The sequence below is a fragment of the Malus sylvestris genome, chromosome 10 (genome assembly GCF_916048215.2).
Source record: "Malus sylvestris chromosome 10, drMalSylv7.2, whole genome shotgun sequence".
NCBI classification, from domain to species: Eukaryota; Viridiplantae; Streptophyta; class Magnoliopsida; order Rosales; family Rosaceae; genus Malus; species Malus sylvestris.
Window position 1 is genome coordinate 4,443,026 of NC_062269.1, and position 11,212 is coordinate 4,454,237.

An 11,212-nucleotide genomic window follows, 5' to 3' on the forward strand; every position below is an offset into this window, starting at 1 on the left:
ACAATAATATTAAGTGACACATGTATTTATACTTACAGGTAGGTTAACTCATTAAGTTTTTTTCTTTGTGAAAGGTTTATTTATCATGACCCATTATTACAAAATTCTGACTCGACTTCAAATTGACAATTTCAACTCACAAACCTCAGCGTTTTTGCTAAACCTTAAAATTATAGCTCGTTTTCCACAGTTGGGTTGTCGAAAAGTCTGAAAATTTGTAGGAATTTTCCCGTTTGGGGGAGAACCCGGGTTACGTTTTGCTCTACGAGTGAGGTGTATGATGTTTTTCCAAGTATCCATTTGAGTAACAAGTTTGAAGGGGATGGGATTGAAGAGAATGAAGAGTTTGAGCTGCTTGTTAAGCTTTCCCAGTTTCCCCTGTACCTATGAGTAATGGGTCTGCTTCAGAAGTGGATAAAGATTCCAAAAAAATGGATGAAAACTCCGAAAAGGTCGATAAAGATGAGGCATTGGCGCCTTTCTTGAAGTTTTTCGCTCCGAGAGATAGTGGGGATGGAGATGGAGTGGAAGAGAAGGAAGGTGAGGTGGGAGTTTTTGAGGAAGAAAGTGAATTGGATGGTGAAAATGAGGGAGCTGAGAAGGTTAATGTGGAGTATTACGAACCAAAACCGGGTGATTTTGTGGTTGAAGTTGTTGTTTCAGTTGATGAGAATAAACTCGACGTGAATGTGGGGGCAGACTTGTTGGGTACAATGCTAAGGACTAAGGAGGTGCTGCCTTGTATGACAAAGAGATGGATTACTTGTTATGTGATACGAATTATGACGCCGAAGAGTTTATGGTCAGAGGGAAGATGGGGATTGTGAAAAATGAAGCTGTGATGGGGGGACCTGTGCCGGAAGGGCCAGTTGTTGAAACCGGCACTGTTTTGTTTGTTGAGGTCCTTGGAAGAACGCTCAGTGGTAGGCCTTTGCTTTCAACTAGACGCTCTTCAGGCGAATATCTTGGCATCGAGTGAGGCAGGTTCTTATCTCACTTTGTTTTGTTTCTTTTCTATTCATTGGATATGGCATTGGCAATTTTTATGGTGAATCCTTGTGCTTGCTGCATGACTTATTGTGTGCATTTTCGGATTATCTTGCCGTCGCTGTTATTTTTTAGACCATATTTATTTGTTAATTCGGAACTCTTAAGTCTTTTATTATCATGACTTCATGATACTTGATTTTCTCTTCGCAACTACTATGTTGACTGTAGCATTTATCTCATGATACTCTGACTGGTGATGCTGGGTGAGAATGTATTCCAAATTTTTCCTAAAGCTTTTCGACATGATGTACAGATAAAACAACTCAATGAACGTACTGAAGTTAGAATTACAGAATGGAATACTGGAGGCCTTCTTACAAGAATTGAGGTTTGTGTCTTTGTCTTGTGTGTGAAATTGTGAAGGTGTATTTGTTTCCAAACTACCATTTCACAGTTTGGTTCATTAGGGTCCCCAAGCTTTCCTTCCAAAAACTTACTTAATGAGTAAAGTGAACAGCTTCACTGAATTGAGAGAGATGTAAGTTGATGGTTTTGTGGAATGTGTGTGTGTGTGTATGTATATTTTCATGCGGTGTTCATTTGGCTACATCTCCGGTATGATTTGAATTGCTTTATGTTAATGCGTCCAAGCCATCAATCAGTACTGATATCATGTATCCACTGGAACTACTTCTTTCTATGACACTATCAACGTCAAATGAAGCAATTTCTTTGAGATGTCAGTATTATTAAGAGATGAAAATATAAGAGTAATAATTGGAAATTCTATGTACTTAGATAGTCCAACCAGCCAGATATCATTAACATCAATGCTTGCTTGTGTATACTTGAAGCACTTGAAACACTGGACACAATCCATTATACACTGTTTTCTTAAAGCCACTGTTTCATAATGAAAAGAGTGTGCTTTAGCCTTAAAGTGTAGTCAAGGCAATGAGGATACTTAAAGAGTGTGGACAAGGCAATTATATCTCTACAAATATCAAGAATTTTCATTTAGAATTTTCAATATTTTCATCAAGATTCCACATTTGTCGATTTTTTTGTCATCTTTACTTGGTGCAAGGAATTGCTCAGACGGAGAAGTTATTTATAGGAGGAGATTTAAATGGACACGTGGGCAGGGAGACAGGCAACTATGGAGGTTTTCATGGTGGCCATGGTTTTGGGGAGAGAAACGAGGATGGGGAAGCTATATTGGATTTTGCAATGGCATATGATCTCTTCTTAGCCAACACCTTCTTTAAGAAGAGAGAATAACATGTGATCACCTACAAGAGTGGGTCGTCAAAAACACAAATAGATTTTCTTCTAATGAGGAAAGGGGATCGTATAACTTGTAAGGATTGCAAAGTTATACCAGGAGAGAGCGTGGCTAATCAACATCGCTTGTTGGTGATGGATGTACATATCAAAAGAGTGAGAAAAAAGAACAAGACTTGGAAGTGCCCAAGGACTAGATGGTGGAATCTAAAAGAAGAAAAACAAGTCATTTTCAAAGAGAAAGTAATCACCCAGTGTGTGTGGGATAGAGAGGGGGAAGCTAGCCAAATGTGGGATTCCATGGCTAGTTGTATCCGAAAAGTAGCAAAAGAGGTATTAGGAGAGTCCAAGGGCTTTGCCCCACACCAAAAGGAATCTTGGTGGTGGAATGAGGAGGTACAAACAAAGGTGAAGGCTAAGAAGGAATGTTGTAAAGCCTTATACAAGGATAGGACCAATGAAAATGGTGAAAGGTATAGAAAAGCGAAGCAATAGGCGAAGAAAGCTGTGAGAGAAGCTAAGTTAGCGGCTTATGACGATATGTATAAGCGACTAGATACCAAAGAAGGAGAGTTGGATATCTATAAACTAGCTAGAGCAAGGGAAAAGAAGACAAGGGACCTAAACCAAGTGAGGTGCATCAAGGATGAGGATGGAAAGGTTCTTGCTACAGAGAACGCAGTTAAAGATAGATGGAGAGGTTATTTTCATAATCTTTTCAATGAAGGACATGAAATGAGTGCTTCTTTAGGGGAGTTGAGTAACTCAGAAGAGTGTAGAAACTACTCTTTTTATCGTCGAATCCGGAAGGAAGAAGTGGTTGTAGCTTTGAAGAAGATGAAGCATAGAAAAGCAGTAGGCCCAGACGATATACCAATCGAAGTGTGGAAAGTTTTGGGAGAGACAGGTATAACATGGCTCACTGACCTTTTCAATAGGATTTTGAAAACGAAGAAGATGCCAAATGAGTGGCGAATGAGCACTTTGGTGCCTATCTACAAGAATAAGGGCGACGTACAAAATTGCATGAACTATAGGGGTATTAAGCTAATGAGTCATACAATGAAGCTCTGGGAGAGAGTCATTGAGCATAGATTGAGGCAAGAGACACGGGTTTCGGACAACCAATTCGGGTTCATGCCAGGGCGCTCAACCATGGAGGCAATCTATCTCTTACGAAGATTGATGGAAAGATATAGAGATGGGAAAAAGGATTTACACATGGTCTTTATAGATTTGGAAAAAGCGTATGATAGGGTCCCAAGAGACATTCTTTGGAGGATTTTAGAGAAGAAAGGAGTACGAGTAGCATATATCCAAGCTATAAAGGATATGTATGAATGAGCAAAGACTGCCGTAAGAATTCATGAAGGACAAACCGAAAGCTTTCCCATAACTGTAGGATTACATCAAGGCTCATCCTTAAGTCCTTACCTTTTTGCGTTGGTAATGGATGAGTTAACAGGACATATTCAAGATGATATTCCTTGGTGTATGCTTTTCGCAGACGATATAGTGTTGATAGATGAAACTCAGGAAGGGGTAAATGCAAAGCTTAACCTTTGGAGAGAATGGTTGGAATCTAAAGGTCTTCGCCTAAGCCGATCAAAGACAGAATATATGGAGTGCAAGTTCAGTGCAAATGGAGGCCAAAACGAGTTAGGGGTGAGGATCGGAGATCAAGAAATACCAATGAGCGATCGTTTTCGTTACCTAGGATCTATCTTGCAAAAGAACGGAGAATTAGATGGAGATCTCAACCATAGAATACAAGCTGGATGGATAAAGTGGAAGAGTGCATCCGGCGTGTTGTGTGACCGCCGTATGCCACTGAAGCTCAAGGGAAAATTTTATAGGACGGCAATAAGGCCGGCGATGCTATATGGCAGAGAATGTTGGGCGGTGAAGCATCAACACGTACACAAAATGGGTGTAGCGGAGATGAGGATGCTTCGTTGGATGTGTAGGCACACAAGAAAGGATAAGATTAGGAATGAGGATATCCGGGGTAAAGTAGGAGTAACCGAAATTGAAGGAAAGATGAGAGAACATCGGTTACGGTGGTTTGGACATGTGCAAAGAAGGCCTACTGAAGCTCCGATTAGAAGATGCGACTATGGGACAGAGGTTCAGGGCCGAAGGGGTAGAGGAAGACCTAGGAAAACTTTGGAAGAGACTCTAAGAAAAGACTTAGAGTACTTGGATCTAACGGAAGACATGACACAGGACCGAGCACAATGGCGTTCAAAGATTCATATAGCCGATCCCACTCAGTGACTTGGATTTTCCAAGTCTCCAACCGAGAAGTTTTCCTCACTCGGGAAATTAAGGGAATACTACCTCAACCTACATGCTCCACTCACAAAGCTTCAACATACAAGCTTCAACAAAAGAAAATTCAGAGAACTTAGCGAAGAAGGCTTTGGTGTATTTAACACAATACGTTGAAATGAAGGAAAGCTATTTATTGATATCCCCGATAAGTCACAAATATGTACATATACATGAGTCAAAATAAACAAACAAGAGGGAGCATTCACAAAGGTTGCTTAGGAGAAGTTTCAGCAGTCGGTAGAGCCCCAGAAAGAGCAGGCACTGGAGGGGGATCATTTGGAGCCTCAGTACTGGACAGAACCCTAGAAGGAGGAGGCAGCAGAGGTTGATCATTTGGAGCTTCATTACGCGGTACAGCCCCAAAAGACGAAGGCAATAAATGCCTTTGGAACAAACCCACAAATCTCTGATGATCAAGTAAAACCTGACCATCAGATTCCTTCATCTGGTCAAGCTTCCTCTTCATGTTTGTAGCATAGTCATGTGCGAGCCGGTGCAACTGTTTATTCTCATGCTTGAGCCCTCTAATCTCCTGTTTGAGACTCATCACTTCAGCCGCCAATGATTCAACTTGGCGGGTTCGAGCAAATAGGCGTTGGGCCATGTTAGACACAGAACCTGCACACTGAACACTGAGAGCCAGAGAATCCTTAACAGCCAACTCATCAGACCGTTTGGAAAGTAGTCTGTTATCTTTGGGAGTGAGAAGGTTCCTGGCCACTACCGCAGCGGTCATATCATTCTTCATCACGGAATCCCCAACGGTAAGAGGACCAGTAAGGGAGACGAAGGATGGGCGCCATATGTTGTCTGGAGAAGGCGTGGCTGCCTCTTCAACAAGGTTCAAGTCAAAACGACGATCGGAGGGGCCAGACATTTTCAAAGGTGTTGAAGCGAGAAGAGGTCGGACAAATCAAGATCTTAGAAGTGCAAGAATGGAGCTTCTACTGGTGGAGATTCAAGTGTGCTTTGGAACTTAATGCCAGCCTCTATAAAAATCTGCACTCGACGGAGCTTCAGAAATCGAAGAGGCGTTTACTTTCTCAAAAGCTGGGCTGCTCAGAGACCACGAGACGTTTGCTTTCTCAAAAGTTGGGCTGCTCAAAGACCATGAAGGCCGATCTCAGAAATCGAAGAGACGCTTGCTTTCTCAAAAGCTGGGCTGCTCAGAGACCACGAGGGCCGATCTCAGAAATCGAAGAGGCACCTACTTTTCCAGCCTTGTCAGCACCTGTCAGCTTTGCGAAAATTATGGGCATTATGTCGAAGATTTCTGGTGAAATAGAAAACACATGAATCTTACTGTTCAATCACCCACTTCCCACACGCAACATTAGCTCATGGGTACCACAGATAACTTTGCCAAAGTTCTCTGACAAAGTTGAGACACGTGAATCTTGCAGCTCCCACTACACCGCTCTGGCCAAGAAGGGTAAAAGAATAGCAAAGAAACAGCACTAACAAAGTTTAGACACATAAATTTTGAAGGTCTAGCTACCATATTATTACCCACAAGGGTAAAGGAACAGTACCACTACTGGATAATTGGAAAGTCCCTGTGTGTCAACCTCTGTGCTTCGTGGCAAGATAGACTAGCAAACATGCCCAACCTTTTCTCACATTCGAGAAAACACTCCCAACAAGATTGCTTGCTCCAAAATCGAAGAGGCACCGCCCTCCGAATCTCGAGAGCCAGACTCCCAACATGATTACTTTCTCAAAAATCGAAGAGACACCGCTCTCCGAATCTCGAGAGCCAGACCCCTAGCAGGATTGCTTTCTCAAAAATCGAAAAGGCATCGTTTTCCGAATCTCTAGAGCCAGATCTCCGACAGGATTGCTTGTTCGAAAACCGAAGAGGCACCACTTTCCCAACTTCAAGAGCCGGATCTCCTTGGATAAAGCTTGTCTGTAATCTTCACACGCAACATCAGCTTTCCAGATACCACAGACCACTTTTTCAAAATGCTCTGACATAGTTAAAACATGTGAAGCTGGCAGCTCCCACTACCGTGTTATGACCAAGCAGGGTAAAGGAATAGCATTACTACTTGTTGTTAGGGAGACTCCTATATATGTTGACCTCCATCCCCAACAGACAGGCAGACCTGCAAAAATGCTCAACCCTTCCTCATATCTGAGAGGGCACTTCCAAATAAGCCTTTCGAAATATTCAGCTTTCTTTCCCCCTGATAATACCTCTGTAAACAAGCTATACTAGAGCAAGAATATCTCATATCATCAGGGTTAAAAGCAAGAGTATCCCATATCATGTTTTTTCCCTGTCTTTTCCTTTGGCCTTGTTCTTACCTGCAAGACAAGGAGAAAGAGAGCAATCAGTCAGCACTTGGAATCAAGCTTCCAGTCAGGAACTGACTGCCTGGAACCCCTTACTTGATTACTTACCTGGCATTGCTCTCGAGTACTCATCTTCAACATCTTATGCTTCCAGGGAAGATACCGCATCTGCCTGAGGAACAGATAGGGCAAGTGAGAAGGATACAAGGAAGCATGTGGAGACAAGCGTAACAGCACACGTGCCGATACATCCACTACTCTGTCAAAAGCAAAAGTATCCCATATCAGCAGGGTTGAACGTATTATAGATTTGATGGATTTGTTTTGACCCTCAAATTCTTCAGTCGGCCTTATACTCTGGAGGAAACCAGAAAACCCTCCAGCCCAGTTCAAGAATAAGCCTGTGGAAAGTTACTTCTTCAAAAGCAAAAGTATCCCATATCATCTCTTCTCATTTTTCTTCTCTTTATCCTTCATGCTGCCTGCAAGATAGGGAGAATGTGAACAATCAGCCGGAACTCGAAATCAAAGTTCTGATCTGGGACTGATTGCTTGGAGCTCTGATTGCTTACCTTGTCTGTCACCTCTTTCAGCAGATCCCCTAGCTCGGCGACTTGGAGGACTCCTACTACATGGTTTGTATTGCGCTTGACCAAGCCTGAAACTACAAGTAAGCTTCAAGTGAAATTGATACATTACCTTGTGCATCTCCACTAGTTAAAGATACCACCCCTGGATGGAGGAAGAGTACTTCCAGAGAAGATGCCACATCTACCTACGAGACAGATAAGGCAAGTCAAGACGATACCACACTCCGGAACTTAGAAGTTTCGTGATTACGAGATCATTCTCCCACAATATTTCCTAATGTCATTTGTACTAAATCATTCACTTGTACCCACTAAAAGAGAGCTTGAACCTATGTACTTGTGTAAACCCTTCACAATTAATGAGAACTCCTCTATTTCGTGGACGTAGCCAATATGGGTGAACCACATACATCTGGTGTTTGCTTTCCTATCTCTATCCATTTATATACTTATCCACACTAATGACCAGAGCAATCTAGCGAAGATCACAAAAAGCGACCGTTTTCGCTACCTAGGATCTATCTTGCAAGAGAACGGAGAATTAGATGGAGATCTCAACCATAGAATACAAGCTAGATGGATGAAGTGTAATAGTGCATCCGGCGTGTTGTGTGACCGTCGTAGGTCACTGAAGCTCAAGGGAAAATTTTATAGGACGGCAATAAGGCCAGCGATGTTGTATGGCACAGAATGTTGTGCGGTGAAGCATCAACACGTACACAAAATGGGTGTAGCGGAGATAAGGATGCTTCGTGGAATGTGTGGGCACACGAGAAAGGATAAGATTGTGAATGAGGATATCCGAGGTAAAGTAGGAGTAGCCGAAGTTGAAGGAAAGATGAGAGAAAATCGGTTACGGTGGTTTGGACATGTGCAAAGAAGGCCTACTGACGCTCCGGTTCGAAGATGTGACTACGGAACAGAGGTTCGGGGCCGAAGGGGTAGAGGAAGACCTAGGAAAACTTTGGAAGAGACCCTAAGAAAAGACTTAGAGTACTTGGATCTAACGGAGGACATGACACAAAACAGAGCGCAATGGCGTCCTAGGATTCATATAGCCGACCCCACTTAGTGGGAAAAGGCTTTGTTGTTGTTGTTGTTGTTGTTGTTGTTTTGAACATATATTATAGTTAATCAATGTGTCCGTGATGTGTTTGAACTTAAGTGAGATTTTTAAATTGAAGTTTGAAAATCTTCTGGTGAAGCTATTTGTACAAGTATTGAGACTAGGAATCAGCAACAGGGCAGGGTAGGCCGGGTATTCTCATCCCACTAAGCCTCTTAATGTGGAACCTACACCTTTTCATTGTTTAACTTTTTCCTTCTAATATAGTTTCATAAATTTGATTTGTTAATCTGATTCTTGCATATGTTTCCTAATGGTGTAGGTGGGTTGCCGGATGCATGTGCAGTTTACTCGAATAGACGAAGCTAAGAATGACTTGGTATTGAGTGAGAAAGAAGCTTGGGTCAGTTAGGATATTGACACTTGAGTTATTCATGTTCTTTTGTTGCTTTCAGTGTTCTCTCATTTTTTGCTTTTAGAATTTATGATCTTATTTTTCTTCAGAACTGACATCGGTTTGCTATATACTGTTACAGGAATTGTTAAACCTTGAGGAAGGAACACTTTTGGAAGGAACCGTTAAGAAAATATTTCCATATGGAGCTCAAGTGAGGATAGGAGAAACTAACAGGTGGTATGCTGGCTTTAAAACTTACCTCAAAATCAGACCGGCTCATAGTTTCCCTGAATTTGCCTCTTTTGAAGAAATGTTGCATGTGTGTTGTTGTGCTTTTGAAAGATCAGAACGCCACAAATTGGAAGTAAAATAGCATTAGCTTTCAATGTATCTAAATGAATGAAGATGATCAGAAGACATAATATAGTTATTTAGAATATAAATCAAAGTGGGTGTGCTATCCACACACCCCTTGTTAATTTCTACCCTTTGATCTTGTTCAATTCACCCTATCCAATGGTCGAAACTTAGAAGGGTGTGTGAGAAGTAAAAAGGGGTGTGTGGATATCACACCCCAATCGAAATTCCGAACTTTAAACTGAAAAGGCGTGCAGTTATGTAATACTTTTTACCTAATGGTTGCTCCTCAGAATTGCCCCATTCTGAAAAGTTTCAGAACTTCAGCTGATTCTTGAAGATTTATTCTGGTAGTTTGAAATGTATCACAAAGATAATATATCTATATGCAAGGTGAAATGTATCAAATTCTGGTGGCTTGCAAAAGCGTGTACAAGTTATTTATGCATGAGCCTCGCACCAGTAAACAAAAGTGGAAGACGTTCAGTTCAGTTGACAGATGATGATCGTGTTGGAAAAAAGGCCCTTGTGTTCTCTGGTGGAAAAGGCAGTCACGATGGGGAAAGGTCCCATAGCAGAGCTGCCGTGTGCTTTTCTCTGACGTCCACGGTGGAGAAAAATAACATGCTTTGCTCAAAATCGTATTTCAATTCCTAAGTGTTAAAATCCGCAAAGTGTTTGGGGTACTAAACTCATGCAGTTGTTGGATGCCAAGTTCATCCAGGTGAAGGCTCAAAATCAGCTTCGTCTCCACACAGCTACTGACAGTAAACAATCCAACAAAAACATGAGGGACGCAAATTGTCTCTCCTTCCCGTGATTTATGAGTCAGCAAATTAAATGTTTGTTGGTTAATGGTTATGCTACGGATTTATTGCAATCCGATAGCACTCGCCACAATTCTGCTTTCAACAAGTGCCAGTCTACCAGATGCCTCCAAAATTTAAAAGAGGAAGAAAAAGTATCTGGGCATACTCAAGATGGTTTGCATGAAATGGAGCAATCACGGTGATGGTTTAAAAGATGGAAACCCTCCTTTTAATCATCCGCTCAAAAACCAAAAGACCAAATTTGGGCCCAGAGAGAAACGGCATGCCGGAGGTACAACGTGTCCGAGCAATCCAAAATAAAATAAAAGGGCATGGAGACAGCTTCGAACCACTTCAAATTCCGTAGAGGAGAACCATCTCAAATCACAAAGCTCGAAGGAAATACGTTACGTCAAAATTAATGGGTCAAATTTCCCAAGTGGTCAAGTGGCACGAAGCCGCATAAAAAATCAAAGGCACAAAGCTGCGTCAAAATTCAAATGGCACAAAACCTCACCAAATTCCAAATGGCACAAAGCTACAGCTAGAACTACGCTGGTTTTGATTCCATCAAGGATACGTAGGCAGCCTAGTCTCACATTCTAGATGCAACCGCAAAACCGAAACACCAAATCGAATCCCTAGTTCATTCAGCCAAATTCATCTAAATAAACCACACACCAATTCCTTTTAGTGTGTCATTTACTCACTAAAAACCCCAAATCCAAATCAAAAGAACTAGGGTTACTTGATCCCTCAAAAGGGTACGTAAGCAATCTAGGGCTGGACCTAGGTGCGGTCGCAAAATCAAATAAACACACCAATCCTCAAATTTCAATTCTTTCATACTAGAAACAAAGGGAATCCCTTTCTCAAAAGAAGGGTTGTAATTAATAGACTCATAGGTCTAGAATGAGTCGAACTCAAAATAATAGAAATCTCTTTGAAAAGATAAACAAGAGTGAAATTGTGTTAAGTAAATTATTTGCCCTCCTGACAATTTTTGCTCAACACCAATCGAGATTTCTTGCATGCTACATAAGATAATTAAATTGGTTTCTCCGGGAGACGTAGCGCATAAGGGCCA

At 41.7% G+C, this 11,212-nt stretch overlaps 2 long non-coding RNA genes and 1 pseudogene across 2 annotated transcripts; 2 read left to right on the forward strand and 1 right to left on the reverse strand.

The window, feature by feature from the left end:
• Positions 1-218: 218 nt before the first annotated feature.
• Positions 219-1,911, forward strand: LOC126585025 (protein PIGMENT DEFECTIVE 338, chloroplastic-like; annotated as a pseudogene).
• A 4,712-nt stretch (positions 1,912-6,623) lies between these two features.
• On the reverse strand, positions 6,624-8,619 carry LOC126585038 (uncharacterized). The gene is made up of 2 exons (XR_007610270.1): positions 7,479-8,619; positions 6,624-7,388 (listed from the first exon to the last, which is right to left on the reverse strand). It is a non-coding gene; the product is annotated as an uncharacterized LOC126585038 (long non-coding RNA).
• On the forward strand, positions 8,614-9,440 carry LOC126585041 (uncharacterized). Its single transcript, XR_007610273.1, has 2 exons — positions 8,614-8,965; positions 9,099-9,440. It is a non-coding gene; the product is annotated as an uncharacterized LOC126585041 (long non-coding RNA).
• The last annotated feature ends 1,772 nt before the right edge of the window (positions 9,441-11,212 follow it).